We start from the raw sequence: 23,296 nt of genomic DNA, 5'->3' as shown, positions 1-23,296 counted from the left end.
AGAGGGTAAAAATATATATATATCCTATCACATATATCATTTGGCACAACTTTTAAAAGAGGGAATGAGAAGGGGGAAAGGAGAGGAAAAGCAATAGCAAGATAATAAGAGGCTGCTGAGAAACAGCTATGGCAGAGCTGGTGGGGGCTATTCTTCACTAGAAACAGCTTTGAACCAACTGTGCAGTGACCACATGCAGCAACTGACTAAGAGGCATAAGAGAATCAAATCGGACTTTTCTTTCAGTGTGGTGAACAAAAAGTACAGGACGGGTTGTACTTCCATCAACACCTCCAAATTTTTGTTTGTTTGTTTTGGTTTTTTTTATTTTTGTTTTTGTGTGTTTTTTTTTATTTTAACACCTCCAAATTAAGAAAAACCCTAAATAACAATGTCATCCTTATTATATAAAACTGCAGAGTAATAATAGTAATTAATTTTAACACTATCAAATTGATTCAGTAATTCAGCTATTTTGTACATGCTTTTACTTTTTACTCTGAACTTAGGTTAAACTTAGGACTACATATATCTAGAGTATATCTAGAGTAGAGTATCTTACTTTTTTTAAAGACCTATAATAAAAAAATTAACAGAAGACCAAATTAAACTTCAACTGATATCCAAATAACATACAGTAGAATGCCATTCCTTAACTTTATATAAACAAATAAGTAATTTTATAATATACAAATAAGAAAAAATTTTCCACTATCATAATTTAAAGACGCTATCTGACCGTGGTGTATTGAGTTGTTAACTGCATGGTGGACAGGTGGAAGCCACCAGCCGCTCGCGAGAGAAACACTGAGCTTCGCAGTTATAGTCTCAGAAACCCACAGGGAGTTGCTTTGAGTCAGCTTTGATTCAATGACAGCACATTTGAGTTTGAGATGACTGTTAGGGCCTCTGGTGGTATAGTGGTTACTTGTTGGGCTGTTGTTCTCAAGGTCTGAAGTTCAAAACCACCAGCCTGCTCTGTGGCTGGCATTGACTGGATTTTAGTGAGCTTTGTTTTTAATCTCTCCTTTATTTGCTTTTCATTTCATTTAATGTTCCTGTGTTTTCTTCCACTTAAAATTTCTCCCTTTGAATCAATAATTAATTATGAAGAGCTCTTACTTCCTATGCAAATTGCTAAGGAACAGGGGTTCCTTAAAAGGAAGCCTCGGAAGGTGGGGAAACCTAGGAGGGTGACTGCCATCGAGTCAATGTGGGACTTTCAGTGACTTGATAGGGCAGAATAGAATCCCTCTTTCAGTTTTCCGAGGCTATAAATCTTTGCAGGGCTGAAAGCCACACTCCTACTACCCCCTTCCCAGAGGGCTGGTCGTTTCAAATCGCTGACCTTGCAGTGAACAACTCAGTGCAGAGCCCACTATAATACCAGAGCTCGCTCCTTAGAAGGAAAACTTTTTCTTTTTAAGATGTAGTGGAAAGACGAATCAGAACTGTGTGTCCGCAAGCCCACTGTCTTTACTGAATGTTTACCCTCAGATTCTTGCTTTGTTTTTCTGTTTTAAGTCTTTTAATGAAATTAAATTAGCCTTTATTGAAAGCATTGGTGATAAAATTCATCACTGGAAAGTCAGTGGAGAAGCATCAGAAAACTTTTTCATTGAGAAGTTTCATATAAATTCTCTTCTATTAGTTATTTCTTGTTTTTCTTTTAATTTTCATTTTTTAATCATTTTATTGGGGGCTCGTACAATTCTTATCACAATCCATACATACATCCATTGTGTCAAGAACACATATACATTTGTTGCAATCATCATTCTCAAAATATTAGATATTTCTTACAAAAACACACTTTAATTGTCACTTTACCCACATATCCTTCAGATTCTTCTTTGTCTTGCATGTGTTTCTCTGTAAGAATGTGCTGACTTTTAAGGAATACATAGGAAGTGCTCTAGCTTCCTTTAGTGTGGTACATAAAACACACACACACCAAAAAATCTAAAATGGAATAGGGCTCAAGAGTGGTAGTATTGAATCCATTTTGTAGATCGGAGTTAATCTACAAGTGAGAAAGAAAGAAAAGTATGGAAGCCAGCTATATTCCTTAAAATTAACTTCCATCGTTTTCTCAGTCTTCATTCAATAAATGTGTTTTTACATAAAATGCTAATGTTGAGTGCCTGCTTCTTAAAATTAAAAATATGTAAAAATAACTAAGACATTCAATCACTTCTAATTTAACTTCAATACTACCAGAATATACTGAAAACCTAAGTCTAAATGGATTATCGACACAAATTACTTTCACTCACATCCAGTCGGGGTCAACTCATAGTGACCCTATCGGGCAGAGTAGAATCAGCCCTGTGAGTTTCTGAGACTTTGTGCTCTTTACCAGAGTAGAAAGCCCCATCTGCCTCCCACTGAGTGGTTGGTCATTTCAACTGCTGACTTTGTAGTTAGCAAGCCAATCTGTAACCAATACTCCACTAGGGATCGAGACCTAAGTGCGAAAGTTAAAATAAAAAAAGTCTTAGAAAATATACATGAAAATCTTTGTGCCTATGAGATAGACAGAAAATGGAAAAAGAAGAAACCACCCAATGCTACCAGTCAGTTTCAACTCATAGCAACCCTGGGCCTATAGGGCAAAGTAGACCTGCCGAGCCTCCTGGGGGTTCTGAGATTGGGAGAAATAAAACACCTCATCTTTCTCCTGGAGAGGAGCTAGTGGCTTACAAACTGCTGACCTTAGCAAACCTGGCCTCCTCTAATTTAAAATTTTCTGCCCTTAAAAATCGACCATTCATGAAATGAAAAGACAAGTCATAGACTAGAAAAACCTTTTAAATTATATTATCTAAAAAGGGACTTGTATCTTGAAAGTACAAATAATTTTAAGTCTCAATAAGACAAACAATTTAATTAAAAATAAGTAAAATAGTAATACATTTCACCAAAGAATACATAAGAATGACTAATGTGTACATGCAAAGATGCTCAACCTCATTAGACTTTAGGAAATGATCATGAGAGACCTCATTACACTTACTACAGTGGTTATAAACAAAAAGACAGATAACTACAAGCATTGGAGAGGATGCAGAGAAACTGGAAGCCTCTTCATACATTGCAGAATGTATGACAATATATGGGAATGTAAATGACATATTATTTGAAGAAATTATTTGGCAGTATCTCAAACTTAAACATAAATTTACATGTGATGCAGAAACTCCACACTTAGCTATCCATGGAAATATATGTCTACACAAAAATCTTTATGCAAATGTTCATAGTAGCTTTATTCATAATATCAAAAAAATGAGAGCATCACAATTGAATATAAATGATAAGCAATATTTCAACAACAAAATATTATTTGTTATTAAAAGTGGATACAATTATGGCACATGCTATAACAGGGATGAATCTCAAAATCATTAAATAAAACAAACCAGATGCAAAATACTCCAGATTGTTTGTTTAGATCTCTAGATTTCTATCTACATATTTGCTTTCATGGAAAGGTTTTTGTAGATGTGAGAACACTGCAAACTGGATTGTAGTGATGTTTGTACAACCTTGTGCATTTACCAGAAATCACTGACATATGTACTTAAAAAGAGTAGATTTTCTGATTTGTAAAGTACACCTTCATAAGACGGGGTTTTTTTAATTACCAAGCAACAAATTCCTAATCTTTGCTTTAAGTAATATTTACCCTAAAATAGTATGTGTTCACTTATTTTGATACTTTTAATTTAGGTTGGTTTTATTTAAATTTAATATTAAGTCCATAGTGTCTTTCAGTAAAAAAGTATAGATTCTATATCTGTGGCTCCAATCAGATAAAATATCCAGTAGTGTAAATTACCTTCAAGTTGCACTTACTGAAAGAAAGAGGTTGAGCAATCAAAGAAAAAGTGGGGGGTGGGGAGGAGAAGGGTTGATAAGAAGGAAAAACAAAGAATTGGACACAAATGCAGGCCTTGCCAGCCCACCTTCCACGCAAACCTGTTCCAAGGGAGAGTCAAGGGAGGTGAGCATGAGGAGCCACAGATGACTGCACTGTTACCAGCACCATGTCGTCCGCAACATCTCACCAGCCCTGGAGATACATATCACAGCAAAATCATTACAATCTACTCCCCAAACAACCTTGAACCACATCAAATTGACATCCAATTAATTTTAAACTTTGGTATAAAATTCTATTTAGACAATTAGAAAATGGAAAAATATTACCACATATGACTCTCTAGTATGATTACCCTCTCTCTTAGACGCACCTCTCACTTCTCAATTCAGAAAGTCTAATGTCCACCTGCTACCTTACTGCTGAACCTAGAAATGTATGCACATAAGTCTATTGCCCCCATAATCATAAATATGTTTACATATGGACATGTCTGTGTTTAGGCTTCTCTGTATGTCCTTTGCCTCCTACTCCTATCCTCTATTTCCTTTCGCTTTCCTCCGTCCCACCACCATGTTCAGCCTTCATTCTGGTTTCAGTAATTCCTCTCAGTTACCTTGCCCTTGGTCACTCCCTACCAGTCCTCCCCTCGCCTCCCTCCTTTGGTTTTGAACCACTCGCTGTTCCCATGTCCCTGTGTTGGGCGACACCTCCTCCTTTCCCCCACCTCCCACACTCTCATGTCCCTACAGGACCGTTGGTCCCATTATTTTCTTCTCTCATTGTCCAGCCTATCTTGTCTAGGTGGACCTGCTGATATAGTAATATGTGCATACAAATGCAGATGACTTTGACAGCGCACAAGTGACACATATGAACATGGCTTCGACAACAGCAACACCGACATGCTGATAATCAGAAAAGCCACTAACATACAAAATTTACAAGATAACAAAAAGAGAGCAAAAAAATTGCTAGTAGTTCAAGGTCTGTTTGTTGGCCTTTAGGAGTGTTTTCCAGATGAAACTTGTGTGGTGCCACGTCCTGGCCCCAAAGTCCATCCTTTATACTCCCTCGGAATCTCTTTTCTCTGCTTCCTCCGCTGCTCCATTGCACGCCCCCAGTGATTGCTTCAGTGTGGTGGGGTCAGCTCAGTCGCACATCACCCACTGTGTCTCAAGTGCTGTCCCGTGTAGGGCCATGGGTTGGTGCAGGATGTCGCATCTTGCAGTGTGGCCAGCTGTATGGTCCTCTCTGTATGATGGACCCTTCGAGCTGGACTATCGTCCTGTGGGCTTGGTGGGCCCAGGTGTACTCCACTACATCCTTTCTCCTTCCTTTGTTTCAGCTTCCTTCTGGATGTGGTGTGGTAAGTCAGTTCCTTTCCCACTCTAGACGATCTATTTTCATTTTCTGTGGGGGGGGGGGGGCGTGGTCGGGCTAATTCTGGTTTGGGCCAGCATATGGTCCAGCCTCTTTGTGTAGTCCTCCATACTTTACATTGCCCTCCTTGTTTGGTGTGACCCACCTTACCGACATGATCACTGAAGGTAGACGTGTGTGTGTAAGCAAACGTGGTGAAGAAAGCTGCTGGTGCCCGGCTATCAAAAAGTTATAGTGTCTGTGGTCTTAAAGGCTTGACGATAAAAAGTGGCCATCTAGCTCAGAAGCAACAAGGCCCACAGAGAAGAAGCACAAAGCCTAAGTGAATACAAGGTGTTGATTGAACCATGTAGCAGACACCAAGGAACAAAAACAATCATTGTGTGATCACCTTCCTCACATAAACGCTGAAGACGAAGGTGTGCATAAGCAAGTGTGGTGAAGAAGGCTGATGGTGCCTGGCTTTTGAGAGATATAGCATCCGGGGACTTAAAGACTTAAAAGTAAACAAGCGGCCATCTAGCCCAGAATCAACAAAGCCCACACGGAAGCAGCACACCAACATGTGTGATCGTGAAGGGCAGAGGAGACCAGGTCTCAAACAACAAAGGCGGGGGGTGGGGGTGGGATGGGAATCACATCACCGTGAATGAGGGGGAGTGCGTGATGGGGACCCAACGCCCATCTGTAGACAGCTGGACATCCCTTGCAGAGGCGTAGTGGGGAGGAGATAAGTCACTCAGGGTTCAGTGTAGCAACAATGAAACTCAAAATCTTCCTCTAGTTCCTGAACGCTTCCTCCCCTCCCAATTATCATGACCCCAATTCTACCTTGCGGACCTGGTTAGACCAGAGGATGTACAGCGGTGCAGTAGGGATCTGTAAACACAGGGAATCTAGGACGGACGAACCCCTCAACACCAGTGGTGGGAGTGGCGACACCAGGAGGGAAGGGGGGTGTAGAAAGGGAGAACCAATCTTGGAGATCTATGTGTAACCTCCTCTCTGGGAGATGGGCGATGGGAAGGTGGGTGAGGGGAGACGCCGGGCAGTGTAAAATAAGATAAAATAATTATCTATAAACTATTAAGTGACCAGGGGGAAGGGGAGAATGGGGAGGGAGGGGGAGGGGGGTAAAAAGGAAACCGAGCTGATTCCAGGAACCCAAGTGGAAGGCAAATTTTGAGAATGATGAGTGCAACGAATGCATAAGGGTGCTTTGCTCAATTGATGTATGTATGGATTGTGATAAGAGTTGTATGAGCCCCAATAAAAAGATTTATTAATAAAAATAAATAAAATTTTAAAAAAGAAAGTCTAATAATTTTCTAGTTTAATTGTCATTTCTGATGGTGATCTGGCTCACAGTTCGGGCACACACTGGAACAATAATGCTGAAAAGCCTCTATGCAGTTCTGTTTGTGTCTTTAGGAAGCAAAAAGCTGGGACCAGTAAAAGCCACAGAAATTCACTCTTGCCTTTAGCAACTTTTGAAAACTGTTTCAAAAACAAATAGGGCAGGGACTGAGATTCTGAGATCAAATGTAAAAGTAAGATTTGGTGGTACTCAGTGACAGTGGAGGGACTTCCAAGGGGTGGGGTGGGGAGAGGAGGTGGTCAGAGATGAATTCTCATTAGCTTTTGTGACACTGGTTTTCCTCTCCCACATCCTGCAGCACTTCTTTATTCTGCTCCTCATATGCCTGCAGGCCATATGCCAGATTACTACGGAACGACTGCATGAGGAGAGTGGAGACCCTATCAGTTTCTTCACTCAGAGGACCCAGTTCTGCAATTGCATCACCAAAAGCAGCTTTTGCCAACCTGCAGGCATGGAGGGATGGGGAGTAGAGGGGGGATTAAGATTTTCACAGCAGATTCCAGAAAAACTGAGAGCAAGACCTAAGCAAATGCACTGGCTGCATTGGTGGAAGTTCTGCCATTTCAATATCACCAGCAGTGGTATAAGGCTGTCCCCTGTAGCCTTCTTGTCATTCCCTGTGACAAATCCAGCCAGATACCTGTGGTAGTCGCCCTGCTTTTTATCATAGAAAACCTTGGACTCGCCAGTTTCAGCTGCTAGAATAAAGTGTTTGTCCAGTACATCCAGACTGTCAAAACAGAATAACTTTATTTCAATCCCAACCACTTGCCGATATTCCCAAATCATTTTTAGTTTGTCTTTCCTCCCTGGTTTTCTTTCTGATCACTGCTGCTGGTTATTCTTCAAGAGACATCTCTAGCTCCAATCCCATTTTTATATGCAATCAATAGGTTTCTTTCTTCAAATGTCAACTCATCATTCATCCCTGCTACTTTCTTCATTGTTCCACCATTTCGTCATATTGCTCTGCCTGCCTGGGAGCTTCACATGGTTACACCAGGATCTTCTCAGTGGAAGCAAGCACAGAGTGCTGCCAGTTCTCTCACCTGCCCCTATTCTGCTATTTTGACTCCCTCAAATAACATTTTTTAAAAACTTTCAAATGGACAAGATTTATCATATTCTCAAATAAGAGAAGGCAACACAGAGTTAATTCCATTTTCCTTATTGGAAATCTTATTGATTCTACCTGTCTTAAGTGTTTATGAAGTCGCATTGATTATACAATTACTCCAAGTTTTAAGGGAATTGACTAGATGTGGACACAAATACACACACACACAGACTCATTCACTCCATAGATTTGTAGACAGGCAGTTAACTTGGGACTCAGTCTTGTCCCTGGGGGCTGGGGTTCTTTCTCCTGTGCATTTTCTCTCCGTTACTGTGCTCTGTGTAGTGGTTACACATTGGGCTGAGATCCGCTGTTCAAAACTACCAGCAGTTCAACAGGAGACAGACTGGGCTTTCTACTTGTGTGAACAGTTGCAGTCTTGGAAACCCAGAGGGGGTCGCTATGAGTCAGTGTTAAGTCAAAGGCAGTGAGTGAGTGAGTGGGTGTACCTAATGTAGGAAAGAAAAAGAATTCATGCTAAAAGTGACACGTTTAATCTTTTCTGTCAATATAATGTTAGAAAATGTAACTGAGCCTCTCACTAATGAATACCTAAACTACGTCCAAACCCACTGCTGTCAAGTAATTCATATCAAAGGAACATTTTTCAGGGATTCCTAGAATATCAACTTCATCGGAGCCAACATTTTCATTTTTCTTCCTTGGAGTGGCTGCGGACTTTGAACCATAGACCTCTCAATTAGCTACCAAAAACTCAAAATTCATTGTCATCAAGTTGAAGTTGTGGCAATCCTATAGGACCGGTCAGAACTGTGGGTTACCAAGTCTCTATCTCTTTGCGAGAGTCAAAAGCCTTGTCTTTCACCTGCCAAGTAGCTGGTGATTTCAACCAGCTGACCTTGCAGTTGGTGGCCCCAAAAGTAAACTAAATTCTAGCTCCAGTAAGGAACAATTAGTTCTATATCATGGCCCTACTCAATACTTATCCTCAGGAAAGGAACACAGAAGATATGAGTTGTGTAGCAAAGTGTGGTGAACAAATTAGATGGTGCCTGGCTATCAAATAAAATAGCATTTAGGTCTTAAACACTTGTTCCAAACAAGCAGCCATCTAAGTGAAATATCATCTAAATCACATGGAAGGTGCACACCAGCATCAGTCACCGAAGGACTGTAAATCATATAATCCAAAAACAAAGGAGGGAATGGTATCAGAGCCTAAACCATGAGAACCCAGCTTGCAGAAGACTGGATGCCAGTGGGAGCCCAAGATGCATTTGTGAAATTTACATAGGAAATAAGCCTTAGGTGATTTCCCTCTATCATGGATTTCCCTCTATCATGGATAGAGGTAGGGGAGGAAAGTGGTTACTAAACAGAGTGCATTGGAGAGATGACTGTAGATGACCAAAAGTATAAACCTGACATGAACAGTTAAAACCTGGAAGGTTGTTCCCCCATCTGACGCACATTAGGCCTGATCTGGTTTTCAATGTTTTCTGTATTTTTATTTTGTTTTTGTTTGTTCATATTGGGTTGTTGTTGTTTTTTAGATGGATTATGTCTTTGGAGGGGACCCTCTGGAATTTTTGTTATATGTTTATCTGTTTTTCAGTATAGGAAACTGTTTGGTAGCTAGAGTTAGAACCAGGGACAGTTGTCCCTCCCGTGCCTGCCTGCAAAGGTTCTAATGCCTCCCATCCCTGCCCCCAGGGCCACGGGCATCACCTCAGCCCCTGTGCCCAAGAAGCTACTGATGATGGTGGGGACCGACGATGCTACACCTCGGCAGGGTGCTGAACAGCCACGCTGGGCAACTTCACCAAGGCCACCTTTGATGCCATCTCCACATCCTACAGCCATCTGTCCCCCGATCTCTGGAAAGAGACTGTCACCAAGTCTACCTACAAGGAATTCACCTCCCATCTCATGAAGACCCATGCCTGAGCCTCTGTGCGGAAGACCCAGACTCTAGCCATGGTGACCACATACATAATTTTATATACAAATTAATAAAGTGAATTGAGCCTGTCAAATGAGTCAAAACAAATAGCCACCTTTGCAAAGGAGGTCAAATTAATTAGGTAGTTGGTGTAAAGAAAGGCTTCTGCTGAAGAGGCAGCTCAGCTGCTTTTTTGTTTCTCTTTCTGTTTACTGTTCATTCTGACTCAGGATGCCTCAAGAATCCATCAAGCCCCCAGACGTTCTCCTTCCCTCCCCCTTCCTTTCACAGCGTGCTCACAGGAAGAGCATTCATCCATAGGGTAAGGCAAGGGGTTAGATTCAACTCTAGTTAGCAAAGTACAGCCAGAATGCTCCTTAGATGCAAAGATGACAAGACTTCACCTCCTGTGCTTTGGGCTTGTTGCAGGAGAGACCAGTGCCCGGAGAAGGGCAAGATGCTTGGTAGAAGTTGAAGGGCAGAGAAACAGAGGGAAGCCCTTGACAAGGTGGACTGACACAGTGGCTGCAGCAACAACGGGCCCTAACTTCACAATTGTGAGGGTGGTGCACTGGGCGGAGTTTTGCTCCATTGTACAAAGGGTTCCTATGAGGTGGAAGAAACTAACAACATGGTTATCTAACAACAAGGTTAGCAAAATGTTTCAGGGTCATGTCTTGTGTATAATGTTATAAATTAAGCCAATCAGAATTTATGAATTCTAGATTCTCTGTGTTTGCGCTCTACCCTTTGCTACAGTGCTTTGAAAGGTTTTGTTTATTTCATAAACTCCTTAATCTTAACAAGCTCCAGTCTGCTTTTTGACACGTCATAGACTTTTGAAAATGCTTTATAGGAATTTAGTTCTTTGCATTAATTAACTCATGTGACTTGTTACATCTCTCACCTAACTTAGAGGATAGTTTTTACAGCCAGAATATTTTTCTTAATTCTTTAAGATTAAAACCAAAACATACGTAAAACTTTAGAAATGATAAGCATGTAAGCACACGGTAATAGTGTTAATTTCCTTAGTGTGATAAATTATATATTTTTCTCAAATGAAAACTTTTAGGACAAAATTCAGATCTGAGTCAGTAAATGTTTGAATAGGAAGCGTAGGTTTTTAAAGGGATGCTTTAGAAAAGCCGTCCAAAGTCTAAAAGGTTTGGCAAAACCTTAAGCTGAGCATTACGTTCTGCTAACAGCAGACCTCTCATCGTTGACTGGCTCTGAGGTGGGTCTTCAGCTATTGGTTGGGCCTCTGTCGTGTACCTCCTCTTTCCAGGTATGTGCATCCTAGCACCCCGATACCCCGGACTTCAAGCTGAGCTCTTCTTGGACCCACAAGAGTGTATTGAGTCATTGTGGGGGTATTGTGAACACCCTGTCTTTTCCCCTGGCCATGTCATTATCTCCAATATCCCCAGGTCTCCTCAAGTGATAAAGAAATGTGTTTCATTCTTCCCTTCACCTTCCTTTGTGCTAGATCCCGCACCTCCTCTCCTCTTCTCCCTTTGCCATCTCTGACTAGCTAACTTACTTCTAACGGACACGCTGGCGATATGCTTCCAAGACAGATTTGTTCATTCTTTTGGCAGTCCATGGTACTTCCAATATCCTTCTCCAGCATCACAATTCAGGTGTATTAATTCTTCTTCTGTCTTCTTCATTCAATGTCCAACTTTCACATGCACATGAGGCAATGGAGAATACCCTGTCTTGGGTCAGGTGCATCTTACTCCTCAAAGTAACCAGCTTGCTTTTCAATGCTTATCAGAGGCAACCATAAACTCAGCTACAGGAACAATTGTGAGGATGTACAGGACTGTGTCACAGTTCATTCTGCTGCGCATAAGATCACTATGAGTCGGAACCGACTCAATGGAACCTTATGACGACAAGTGTACATCACATAAAAATTCTCACATCTTCACACATATTTCAGGAGCACTTTCCTAAAATGTTTTAAATTTTGCAAATGCAGTATCCCAGAAGATTTCAAAAGCTATTTTAATATAGATAAAGGACATATTTAAATAGATATATCTAAATATATTGCTTTCAAGTAATGTGGAAATATAATAATTTTTCATTTGAAGACTTGAAAAAATGTATAGATAATTTTAGAAGAATTCAGTAATTAAATAAATGCAGAAAAGGATATGGTTCTTTCTTTTATTTTACTGTGTTTTCTTGGTGAGGTCTCTTAAAGATTTTAGACTATTAAATCAAAAATTGAAATAAACTGACCTTAGAATCTAACTTTCAAGTAACCAGATCACTGAGTATCAAATCATTTTCTAAAAGCAGTTTTAATTGTAGTCTACTACTGATGGTAGTAATTTTTTTTTAAATAGGGGTGTTGCAGGGACAATGGACAGGTATAAGGAAGCGCTGAATGATAGGTTTTAGGCCTTTATGGTGGGTGAGCAAAATTCGGAACTCGGTAGTAATATTTTAAATAATAGCGAGGTGATGGTATTAAAGAAGGAAATTTAAATGTATATTTTATTTGTAAACTATGTTTGTTAGTTCTTTGTAACACAATTTGGGGCTAGTTACTTTAAAATGCTTTACATTTGATTAACCATTTGGACATGTTGGAAGTTACGCTATCACACTTTAGTTGCCATAGTTACATCTTCTTGAGAAATTAAGGCTATAGAGAAGATTAAAAAATCCCCTTTTCAAAGTCAATTCATTCACTATAAAGCTATATTATTTATATTTAAGTGAGCTGGTAAATTTTATGTTGCCAAGATTTCATTATGAACCACTTAATATGCATGATATCTAGGCCTGCTTTCTCATACCAGCCTCTGATATCTGAAACTGAAGGACCTGGTCCCCCAAACACTGAGTGGCCTGTTTCTGTTCTGTAGAGATAACAGTTTATCAGTGCTGTGCTAATCATATCTGTGTGAAATTCCTTTTCAAATCTACGGCCTCCCACAGTTTCAGGGAAGAAAAAAAATCCATAAGCTGTTCAAACACCATTTGATTGCGATCAAAGTCTTAAGAACAGTTCAGCCCAACTTAAGTTTTTGTTGCGCTCTATTTTCAAACATGCAAGATGCCCTTTGCTGAAAGTACTTTCACTGTGTTTCCTCCAAAACATCAGTGTATATTTACAGATGTCCCCTTTATGAATCTTAAACAAGCTCACTTTAGGATGTTTGTTTCGTTTTGTTTTTTCTTTTATAGAGCCATGCAAGTCTCAAGTAATCTTATTACCTATTTGGCTATTGACAAGATTTGGATCAGAAAAATATGTGTCAACAGGTATAGATTAAATGAGAAAAAAAGATATTCACCAAAGGGAAAGCAACATACCTACTCCTTTGCCTTGGAAATCTCGCTCAATATTGTAGACTGCCTGTAGTGCTTGTAGACATGAGTTTTGTGGGTTTGTTTGTGTTTTTTTAGTACTTATGAGAGGAGTTGATAGAATAAACACAAACTTGGGGTTCATTAAATATGCATTTGTGGAATCATTCTGTACCCATTTTAGTTCTAAACAAATTAAATTTTCTTCTCTGTTTTTTATAAGAAAGAGAGTTTCAAAGTATAATCTATAATATTAATGAAGGGATTGTATGATATAAGCTATAAGAAATAGCTTCTGCATAGAAGGGTAGGCAGGATCCTACAATTGCATTGAATTGTCTTCTTCGTGACACCACCCCTGGCCATGGTTCTAAGTGATTTGCTTAACAAAATAGTAACTCTTCACTGCAAGTACATCTATCCCCAACAAACCTAGAAATGATATTAATAAAATCTGTAACTGCTTGATTTTCTGAATGTTTCATTTCTTGTTGGTTTGAAAAATCATTTAAGATATATTGAAATAATATATGGTCCTTTGTCATACTATTATGTTATCCTACATGAAACCTAGCCATTACAGAGGAGCCTTGAGAAGTATTGTACCAAGAGGCTGTGGTTGAGTTCAAAGTCACGGAGTAAAAAAATATTTTAAATTGTGATGGAGAAGTTTCCATTCAACAGGATAGAGGAAGAGACTGTCACAGAGAAAGCTTACATGACCATTTTTTTTAAATGGAAGGCATAACAGGGTCCTTATTACCCTTCAGGGTTCAAATATCAACAGGTGGCAATGTCAAAGGGTTACATTAGTTGGACTTGTGACCTTTATGTCATTAAGGATTCCAAGAGAAACTCATCTGTCCAATAAAAGACAGCTATATCAAAGTAGAAATTGAATGGGTAACATTTGGGTATCTAAGGAAGCACTTCCTTTGAAAGACTGCCTGATACCATGGGCTGTGACAAATATCCAGACATTCTCATATGCACTGCACAAGGAAGGTGGCTAAGACTTGAAAGTCTCCATAATGTCACTATGGTGAGAGGTAAGGTGACTCAAAGCCTAGGTAGATGACATGACCATGTCTCAGAGAACCTGCAAGTTCCAAAATAAAGGTGAGCAGCTGGAGACATTTCTCTTATACATTGTCTTTGCAGAGATACTAGAAAATGTTTGGCACCAGGCCAAAATGCAAAAACATATGCCAGTATATTATATAGTATAAAATATACAATAACATGTGCCAGTGGAAAAGGTGCACTTGCAGGGTAAGACAAAAAGGAAACCAGAACAGAGCAGGGACCCTCAGTTAGACAAAATACTCCTCTCTCTCCATGAGATCAGGTAAACTTCTTATATCCAGAATTCAGTTTAGAATATAGAATGGGGAAAGAGTAGTGAATTTAACAGAAAGAACTTGAAATGGATCAATTATTAGCTTTTTATGCTTTAAATTTTAAGAGATTAAGAAATCTTTAATTTGTCAAATTTATGTTCCCTTATTTTCCCCTATGCAAAAAAAAAATTCATGTTGAATTCAGGAGGTAGCACATGATAAAGAATCAATGGTATGTGTTTTGGGTAGAGGTGGGCTAGCAAAGACATCATAGGAATGTAAAAAAAAATCAATTGTATGAAGAAAGAATGCCAAGCTGCATTGCACGGTAAGTGAAAAACAAAGTTTCAGGAATTGAGGGAATGCCAATTGAGTTTTTTCAATAAATAGACACAACTCTTAAAGTACTCACTCATCTATACCTAGAAAATTTAAATACCTGACAAGTATCTATAAGACATTTATATTTATAGAAATATAAATATTCCAAATAAGAAATATCCAACAGAATGCAGAACATCTAGCAATATTATAAATATCACACCCAAGTATAAATCTGCTGAAGATCATTTAAAAACAGTATATCGCCCATAGTATATCGGCACAGTATATTGCCATAGTATATCAGCAAGAGAATTGAAGCAAGATTCTGAAGAGTATGTGAAATAATGCTGCTGCTGTTGTTGTTATTAGGTGCCATTGAATCAGTTCCAAACCAGTGACCTGTGCACAACAGAATGAAATGCTGCCCGGTCCTGTGCCGCCCTCACAATAGTTCCTCTGCCTGAGCCCACTGTTGCAGCCACGGTGTCCATCCATCTCCTTGAGGGCCTTCCTCCCCTTCTTGACCCTCTATTTTACCAAACATGATGTCCTCCTCCAGGGACTGGTCTCTCCTGACAACATGTCCAAAGCATGTAAGACAAAGTCTGCTTATCCTTGCCTCTAAGGATCACTCTGGCTCCACTTCTTCCAAGACAGGTTGTTTTGTTCTTTTGGCAGGCCATGGCACTATGAATATTCTGCTCCAGCACCACAATTCAAACGCATAAATTCTTCTTTTGTCTTCTTTATTCAATGTGAAACTTTCATATGCATATGAGGCTATGGAAACTACCATGGCTTGAGTCAGGCACATTTTAGTCCTCAAAGTAACATCCTTGCTTTTCAACACTCTAAAGAGGTCATGTAGAGCAGATTTACCTAATGCAGCATGTCTTTTGATCTCCTGACTGCTGCTTCCTGGAGCACTGATTGTGATCCAAGTAAGATTAAATCCCTGACAAGTTCGATCTTTTTTCCATTGATCATGATATTACCTATTGGTCCATGTGAGGATTTGGTTTTCTCTACATTGAGTTGTCATCCACACTGAAGACTGCAATCCTTGATCTTCATTAGCAAGTCCTCCTCACTTTCAGCAAGCAAAGTTGCATCATTTGCACATAGCAGGATGTTAATAAGCCTTCCTCCCAAACTGCTGTCACATTCTTCTTCATATAAGCCCACTTCTCTGATAATTTACTCAGCGTACAGGTGGAATAAGTAGCATGAGAGAAGACCACCCTGTCAGACAGCTTTTCTGATGTTAAACCCTGCAGTATTCCTTTGTTCTGCTCACACAACTGCCTCTCTATTCATTTACAAGTTTCTCCTGAGCACAATAAAGTGTCCTGGAATTCCCATTCTCCTCAAAGTTTTCCATAGTTTGCTATGATCCACACAGAAACCTGCCTAACACAGGAGGTTGTTTGTCTCTTTGCTGTGGAGTTGCCTGTTTTTATGTTTTTCTGTAAATGAAATCCAGGACAGGTAAATCTATAGAGACTGACACTGGATTAATGCTTTCTTGTGGATGTGGCAGGGGAGATTGTGGGGAAATGGGGAGCTAATATCAATGAATATAAGAAGAAAAAATGTTCTAAAAATGATTCAGGTAATGATTTAAAACTCTTTTAATATAATTGAACTATTGGACTGTTGAATATGTGGATTAAGTGCCAAATGAAATAGTTTAAAAGGAAAAATATCAGTCAGCATTTAATCAAAGTGTATAAAGTTTGAATAATGTAATTTTCCTTGGCTCCACAGTCAACATCTACAGGACAGGAAAGCAGCAGACAGGAACTCACACTGCATACAGCACTGAGCATCTCTAGTGCACAAGATCCCTTTAACCTGCTGACGAGCAAAGATCATGTTGGGAACAAATGTGCATCCTCCAAACCGTGGCCTTTGCCATCGCTTCGTGTGCATGTGAGCGCTGTACCCTGAACAAGAAAGATGGAAGAAGAAGCGGTGCATGTGAATTACAGCGCTGGACACTGACAGCACCGTGGACTGCCAGGAGAACAAACAAATCGATCTTGGAAGAAGTACAACCAGAATGCACCTTAGAATCGAGGACGAGGAGACTTCCTCTCATAAACTTTCAGTAGGTTATAAGGAGAAACTAGTCCATGGAAAAGAAGACCGTGCATGGTGAAGTGATTATTGATATTAAGCACCGTCAAATCAGTTCCAAGTCATAGTGACCCTCAGTAATACAGAACAAAACACCACGTGGGCATGTGCCATCCCCACGATGATTCTGACGTTTATGTCCAATGGTGCAGCCTCTCCTGACAAGATGTCAAAAGTACATAAAATGAAATCTTGCCATCCAGACCTCTGAGAAGCATTCTGGCTGTATTTTTCCAAGACAGATTTGTTTATTCTTTTGGCTGTCCATAGTGCTTCCACTATTCTTCGCCAACACTGTAATTCAAATGCATTGATTCTTCGGTCTTCCTTATTCAATGTCCAACTTTCACCTGCATATAAGGAATTGAAAGTTCCATTGCTAGAGTCAGGTGTACCTTTATCTTAAAATAACGCCCTTGCTGTCAACACTTGAAAGTCTCATGTAGTAAGTTAACCCAAGGCAATGTGTCTTTTTAGCTCTTGACTGATGCTTCCTCTATGGTCCAGAATCAATTTGATGGCTGTGAGTTTGAGGTTTTTGGTAAATTCAAGGCTATGGAAAAGAAGAACCATCTGGATTATATGATTGACACAGTGACTGCAACAATAGGTTCAAACATAGAAACAACTGTGAGGATGCTGCAGGACCGGGCAGTGCTTCATCCTCTTCTGCATAGGGCTACATGACTTGCAACCAACCTGATGGAACTTAACTACAATATTCTGTAAAATTAATCAACTATATGTGATGTACAGTAAACATTTTCTTTGATCTAGAAATATGTTTTATATATGAACATTACTTTATCAGCATCTTACACCACAACTCAAAAAAGTGTATCATCAGGCATCAAAGAACAAAAAAAATCATATCATTATAAATGAGGGTGAGTGCAGAGTGGAAACTCAAAGCCCATGAGTGCAGAGTGGAAACCCAAAGCCCAAAGGACATCCCCTTACAGAAGGGTCGCTGGCAGGAGATAAGCCAGTCAGGATGCAGTGTAGCAACGATGAAACATACAATTTTCCTCTAGTTCCTAAATGCTACCTCCCCACCTCCCCCCATACTATCATCATCCCAATTCTACCATACATATCTGGCTAGACCAGAGAATGTACACTGGTACAGATAGGAACTGGAAACACAGGGAATCGAGGACAGATGACCCCTTCAGGACTAGTGGTGGGAGTGGCAATACCAGCAGGGTAGAGGGAAGGTGGAGTAGAAAGGGAGAACCTGATTACAAGGATCTACATATAGCCTCCTCCCTGGGGGATGGGACAACAGAAAAGTAGGTGAAGGGAGACATCGGACAATGTAAGATATAAAAAGATAATAATAATTTATAGATTATCAAGGGTTCATGAGGAAGAGGGGAGCAAGGAGGGAGGGGAGAAATGAGGAGCTGATCTCAAGGGCTCAGTAGAAAGAAAATGTTTTGAGAATGATGATGGCAACAAATGAACAAATGTGCTTGACATGCGGATGTATGTATGGATTGTGAAAGAGTTGTACAAGCCCCCCCCCCAAATGATTTTTAAGTGTGTTGAAAGAAAAAACTTTGTCTCAAATTACATCTTAAAAAATTGAGTGGGATCTATGTTACTTATCATGGTCCCAAAATGAATGTGTTGTAGTTCAATGTGTGTAGCTCAAATCGAAGATCACAACTTCTCAAAATGTAGGACAAAGGTCCCACTAATTTCCCCTCGCATGCGCCTATGCTATTTTCTGTTACATTGTTAGAGTTTCTGCATCCCGCTACAGTGCAATCAATGTAATGAATGCAGAAATAAATAAATCTAATGAAACAGGCTTCGCCCCACAGCAGATATTTCTACTACATTCATGAGAATTTGCTGTTATTAAATTAGCTCCAGGAGGGCTTTTTTATTGCAAGAGAAATACTCAAACCAAATAAAATTCCATTTTTAACAACCCAATATTACACTAAAAGAGGTCAAATGCACCTGCATTTTATATTAAATCCATGAAAATTTTCATATGACAACCTTTTATTTTCAATTAAAACCGAGGAGGCTTGACACACATTTTGGCTTCTGAGAACTCCCTGCAAATAAAGAAGATATTAAAGCTGAACTACAGCGAAGCCTGTGTAATTCAAAAGTGATACGCTCAATAGTCTTACTGGCATATGATTCAGGTTTTCTGCCGAATGAACTGCCTACATCACTACTCCAATTAACAAAAATAGAGCCAAAACCAAACGTGCCCATGTATTATGATGGGGTGAATGTCACAAACTTTGGACTCAGATAAAATAGAGTTTGAATCACAGCACAATCACATTCTGCAAAGTCAATTTTGATCAGATTGCTTAGCCTTCTCTGTAAAACAGAGATAACCATGTTTTTTCTTGTGGTTGTACAGCTTAAATAACAAGTGAAGAAAGCATGGATTCTGCACAAAATAGTTACTCTATTTTTATTTTTATTATTATGGAACAACTTCATAAAATTAAGTTTACGCACTGCGGAACCACCAAATCAAACCAAACCCAAGGTCATCAAATTAATTCTGAGTCATAATGGTCCTACAGATAGAGTCGAATTGTCCCACAGAGTTTACGGAACTGTCAATCTTCCAGAAGCAGTCTTTTATGTCATTCTTCCATAGAGCAAAAGGGGGTTAGAAGCTGAGTGTTTAACTACTGCCATCAAGAGCTGTTAAAGGAGAACTGTGGAGATACCACATTGCTTGCTCAAATACTACATGTAATGCAGGATGTCTGCAACCTTGTATCTATACTCACCTCACACAAGTGTGCCATAAAAAATTTTAACAGCAATATGTATTAACCAAGAACCTAATGACTACTATTACTAAATAACCCAATTTTCATAAGTGTTAATTTTTCCATACATTTATTCAACAGCTATTTATTAAACTCCAAGTATTTTCCTTTTATAATAAATAATTTTACTGTTGGGCTCTTACAGCTCTTTCTTTTGTATTTTTTGTTTTTTAATCGTTTTACTAGGGGCTCATACAACTCTTATCACACACAATCCATACATACATCAATTGTGTAAAGCACATTTGTACATTCATTGCCCTCAGCATTTTCAAAACATTTGCTCTCCACCTAAGCCCCTGTCATCAGCTCTTCATTATTCCCCTCCCTCCCCACGCCCCTTTCCCTCACGAACCCTTGATAAATTTATAAATTATGATTTTGTCATATCTTTCCCTGTCCGACGTCTCCCTTCACCCACTTTTCTGTTGTCCGTTCCCCAGGGAGGAGGTCACATGTAGATCCTTGCAATCGATTCCCCCTATCCAACCCACCCTCCCTCCACCCTCCCGGTATCGCCATTCACATCATTGGAACTGAAGGGATCATCTGCCCTGGATTCCCTGTGTTTCCAGTTCCTATATGTCCCAGTGTACATCCTCTAGTCTAGTCATATTTGTAAGATAGAATTGGGATGATGGTATTGGGGGAGGCAGAAGTATTTAGGAGCTAGAGGAAAGTTGTATGTTTCATCATTACTACATCGCACCCTGACTGGCTCGTCTCCTCCCCAAGACCCTTCTGTAAGGGGATGTCAAGTGGCCTATAAATGAGTTTTGGGTCTCCACTCCACAATCCCTATCTCATTCACTATGATATGATTTTTTTGTTCCTTGATGCCTGATACCTGATCCCTTCGACACCTCATGATCACACAGGCTGGTGCTTCTCCCATGTGGGCTTTGTTGCTTCTGAGCTAGATAGTCGCTTGTTTGCCTTCAAGCCTTTAAGACCCCAGACACTATCTCTTTTGATAGCCGGGCATCATCAGCTTTCTTTTCCACATTTACTTATGCACCCATTTGTCTTCAGCGATCATATCATGGAGGTGAGCACACAATTATATGATTTTTTAGTTCTTTGATGCCCAATAACTGATCCCTTCGGCACCTCATGATCAGACAGGCTGGTGTGCTTCTTCCATGTGGATTTTGTTGCTTCTGAGCTAGATGGCTACTTGCTTACCTTCAAGCCTTTAAGACCCCAGATGCTTAATATTTTGATAGCCAGGCACCATCAGCTTTCTCCATCATATTTGCTTATTCAACCGCTTTGTCCTCAGCGGTTGTGTCGGGAGGGTGAGCATCATAGAATGCCAGTTTAATAGAAGAAAGTATTCTTGCATTAAGGAAGTACTTGAATGGAGACCCAATGTCCTTCTGCAACCTTAATACTAACCCTATAAATATATGCACATAGATCTTTTTACCCATCCTCATATATAAATATATTTGCATATGTACATGTCTTTATCTAGACCTCTATAAATGCCCTTTGTCTCCTAGCTTTTTCCTCTATTTTCTTTGACTTTCCTCTTGTTCCACTATCATGCTCAGGCCTCATTTGGGTTTCAGTAATTCCTCTTAGTTACATTACCCTTGATCACACCCTACCAAGCCTCCTATACCCTCCTCACCACCAATTTGGATCACTTGTTGTTCCCTTGTCCCTGGGTTTGTTAGCACTACTACATTTACCCCCACCTCCCCCTCTCCCATGTGCCCCTGGAACTGTTGGGACTGTTGTCTTCTCCTCCAGATTGTTCATCCAGCCTATCTTGTTTAGACAGACCTACAGAGATAATAACATGCATAAAAACAAGACAGAGCAAAACCAAGCAACTATATACAACAAAAAACAACAACAACCACAAACCAATGACAATAAAACAAAACAGAAGAAAGAAAAGCTTGTAGTAAGTTCAAGGACTGTTTGTTGGCCTTTAGGAGTGTTTGACAGTCCAATCTGTTAGGGCACCAAGTCCTAGCCCCAAAGTCGACCTTCTTCATTCCCTGAGGACCTCGCTGCTCCATTCCCTTGCTGTTCTGTTGCACCACCTTAGTGTTTTGCTCCAGTGTGGCGGGATCAGATCGGGTGCAATTCCCAAACTGTGTCTCCAGTGTTGTCCCCTGTAAGGCTATGAGTCAGTGAGGGACATCATGTCTCATAGTGGGACTGGCCATATGGTCCTCCCTGTGGACTGGCTGCTCTAATTGGGAACCTCAAGGCCTGGTGGCCCAGGATGTGCTCCACAATCTCCTCCTCCCCCTACATCTGCTCCCGTGTGCTCTGATCAGATATGTCCCTCTCCCAGAGCTGCAGATTCTATGCCATCCTTTGAAATAAATTCTTCTTGGGGGAGGGTCATGTGTCCACATAGTAGTTGGGATTGGAGCTGGCCCCCCAGACCGCTCCACTGGTTCCCTACTCCACGCCAGCATGCTGCATTCACAACTTGGAGCACTGGGTTGAAGTTTGGTCCCTCTTTCCCTGTGGAGATATAAACAATACACTCCCCTTGGGTGGGTTAATGCTCTGTGCCTCCGCTACCCATTTCTTTTTTATTATTATTTTTTTACCTTTCCATAACTTCTTTTTAGTTGGCTACTATATGTATCCCTGTATTTGGTCTGGTCCCTTCCATACTACCTGGTCCTCACCCCAAGAATGTTTGTATACTATAGCCTTTTCCCTATGCCCCTTTTGCATATTTTTTTTAAAGCTTACCTCAGTGGACTCATACTGTACTTGTCCTTTTGGGCTTGGCTTACTTCACTTAACATCATTTCCTCCAGTTCTTCCCATGCAACGATGTGCTTCATATGTTCATGACTGCTTTTTAGCAATGCGTAGTACTCCATTGTACGTATGTATTACGATGTTTTAATCCACTTGTCGGTTGATGGAAATTGGGTTGTTTCCAACTCCTTGCGAGTGTAAACTGTGCCATGATGAACATTGGAGCACAGATATCTGACCGTGGTTTGTTTCTTGTCTCTTCTGGGTATATTTCCAGTAGGGGGATTGCTGGGTCCTATGGTAAGTCGATTTCCATCAGTTTTAGAAATCGCCAGGTCGATTTCCATAGTTGTTGTACATACTTACAAGTCCACCAGAAGTAGATGAGAGTTCCTGTCTCCCCACAGCCCCTCCAACACTTGTTGCTTTCTGATTTTTTTTAATTGGGCTATCTTTCAGGCTGTTAGGTGGTACCTCATTGTTGTTTTAATTTGCATTTCTCTTATGACTAAAGATTGGGAACATTTTCTCATATGTTGGTTGGCCATTCGTATTTCTGCCCCTGTAAAGCTTCTGTTCAGGTCCTTTGCCCACCCCCTCAGTGGGCAATTAGTGCTTTTTCTTTTTGGAAGCTAGCAGAGTATTACAGATATTAGTAATAAGGCCTTTGTCTGATGTGTCATTGCTAAAGATGTTTTCCCAGTCCGTGGACTCTTATTAACTCTCTTGGTGAATTCTTTCAATATGCACAGATGATTTATCTTCAGTATATCCCATTTGCCAATTTGTGCCTCATCTGTGTTTGTGTCCTTCCTTCTTTCTGGTAATCTATGTATTCCCTGTGCCTAAGTTCTCAAGTTGGTTCCAATTCCCTCATTGATGGCCCTAATATTTGGGGGCTTAACTTCAAGGTCTGTGATCCACCTTGAGTTTATTCTTGT

The 23,296-nt window shown here is 40.1% G+C and overlaps 1 pseudogene; it reads right to left on the bottom strand.

Annotated features, from left to right (window-relative positions):
- Window positions 1–6,900: 6,900 nt before the first annotated feature.
- On the bottom strand, window positions 6,901–10,965 carry LOC142440043 (14-3-3 protein epsilon pseudogene; annotated as a pseudogene).
- Window positions 10,966–23,296: the final 12,331 nt, after the last annotated feature.

The sequence above is a fragment of the Tenrec ecaudatus genome, chromosome 2 (assembly GCF_050624435.1).
Source record: "Tenrec ecaudatus isolate mTenEca1 chromosome 2, mTenEca1.hap1, whole genome shotgun sequence".
NCBI classification, from domain to species: Eukaryota; Metazoa; Chordata; class Mammalia; order Afrosoricida; family Tenrecidae; genus Tenrec; species Tenrec ecaudatus.
The sequence above is the reverse complement of the archived record's forward strand: the minus strand, read 5'-3'. Positions and strand labels throughout refer to the sequence as shown.